The 255-nt window shown below is 57.6% G+C and overlaps 1 protein-coding gene across 1 annotated transcript in view; it reads left to right on the top strand.

The window, feature by feature from the left end:
* ELP6 (elongator acetyltransferase complex subunit 6) overlaps positions 1–255 on the top strand; it is a 12,639-nt gene that overhangs the window by 11,102 nt on the left and 1,282 nt on the right. The window lies entirely within an intron of this gene.

The raw sequence follows: 255 nt of genomic DNA, 5'->3' as shown, positions 1-255 counted from the left end.
TGTCTGGGACCCTCATAGTAATAATATCTTCTTCATTGGAGTCCTCCAGGGGGGCGGAGTCTCCAGTCCTCGGGACCTCCACATGCGCTGAACTCTTTGCATGCATTGACCGGAGGGGCTTTAGAGGCACCTCAGCTCCATCCCCAGCAGAGTCCATCTGTGGCCCTTCAGAGCCCCCGGATCAGAGGTCCCTGGGACCGGTTCTGAGTCAGAACAACCCGCTTCTAAAGAGACCGCAGACGCCCATCATCACCC

Source organism: Nanorana parkeri, unplaced genomic scaffold (genome assembly GCF_000935625.1).
Source record: "Nanorana parkeri isolate BGI_ZX_2015 unplaced genomic scaffold, ASM93562v1 scaffold3260, whole genome shotgun sequence".
NCBI lineage: Eukaryota > Metazoa > Chordata > Amphibia > Anura > Dicroglossidae > Nanorana > Nanorana parkeri.
This window is presented reverse-complemented; position numbering and strand designations above follow the sequence as displayed.